This window comes from Hyperoodon ampullatus (assembly GCF_949752795.1).
Source record: "Hyperoodon ampullatus genome assembly, chromosome: 3".
NCBI classification, from domain to species: domain Eukaryota; kingdom Metazoa; phylum Chordata; class Mammalia; order Artiodactyla; family Ziphiidae; genus Hyperoodon; species Hyperoodon ampullatus.
The window spans coordinates 71,197,497-71,198,816 of NC_136916.1; the positions used below are offsets into that span (position 1 = coordinate 71,197,497).

Sequence of the window (1,320 nt, forward strand, 5' to 3'; positions counted from 1 at the left end):
TTCAAAAGCTGGAGATTCTGGGGGTGGAGACTCAGATAAAGCATGCAGGGAGGGTTACCCCCCAAAGCCCTCACGTGCATTTGGATAGAGCATCACTGGAGTTCCTTTGCCTCACCCCTTCTCCCAAACCAAGGGGGAAGAGGGGGTGATGCTACGAACCGGCCTGAGATATATGGCAGTGCCAGCTGCCCCCTACCCACCCTGTCCCCACTTTCTCCACTCTACCGATTGATGCCCATTCCTCAAAACTTTCTGATCACAAAAGGATAATCCCCACCCGCTATGGCTCAATTCTGGGCCTCTGGGAGCATGGCAGGGCTATGGATCTCTTCTTCCTCCTCCTGAAAGTAGGCTGGCTTTCCCTGTGAGCTGGGAGCTTGCTGGGCCTTCAGTGGACACAAGGTACCATACGGTTGATGCTCTGGCAGAAGTGGCACTTGGGCTGGCGTGGCCATTTGCATTCTTTGGCATGATGGTCTAGACCTCCACAGTTGTAGCACATATATCCCTTTGATCTGTGTTTCTAAATGTTCTTCCCTTTGGGCCACCTCTTGCTCCCAATACAGGACACCTCACCAGGGCCGGTGACTTGGATAGATTCCAGGCTCTTGGCAGACTTCTTAAAGGTGAACTCCACGGCCTCACCCTCCTTCAGGCTCCGGAAGCCCTCCATGTGCAGCTTACACTGGTACATAAAGACATCCACCGGGGGGTTGAGTGCAACCCTGGAGCGGGTGGTCATGGCTAGGGAGCCGAATCCGATGCACATGTTGAACCACTTACATATGCCAGCACCATGCAGCAGCTTCGGCTCCTCATTGGCCCTGGCTGTGGACTCTGGCGCCTCCTCTGGCCCCTTAGCACAACCGCCTGCAAACTGCTGGTTTGACACGGAGCCCATGGTAGTTGGCAGAGCCCAAGGCCACGGGCCTCTGGTCAGGCAGCTACTGGCCCAGAGAAGTCTGGAGGCAAAGGGGTGGCTCAGAGAATAGGCTTCTTCCCCAGCACAATAGCGGTGGGAAAGCCCATAGCTGTTTTAGGCTTGCTTTCTTTTTCTTGACTGTGGCAGTGCTTCTTCTCTTTATTATTTATTTGACAGTTGTTTAAGGCCTTGTATTTTCATCATCTTTTCATAAATATACTTTAAAAAACTTTAAATAGAACTGCAAGCATCTTGGGGTAAGACTGTGATTGAACTGTTTTTCTGCTCTGTCCACAGCAAGTACAACATAGATATGCAACATTTTTGATTGGTTTATTTCCTTTTCAATGATAGTAAGTAAGATTATGGAAATCATTTTTGGGTACCTTGAAATTTCT

At 50.3% G+C, this 1,320-nt stretch overlaps 1 pseudogene across 1 annotated transcript; it reads right to left on the bottom strand.

Moving 5' to 3' along the window:
- Window positions 1-287: 287 nt before the first annotated feature.
- LOC307050160 (protein lin-28 homolog A-like) lies at window positions 288-901 on the bottom strand (annotated as a pseudogene). The gene has a single exon. The product of its transcript is annotated as a protein lin-28 homolog A-like (transcript).
- Between the last annotated feature and the right edge of the window lie 419 nt (window positions 902-1,320).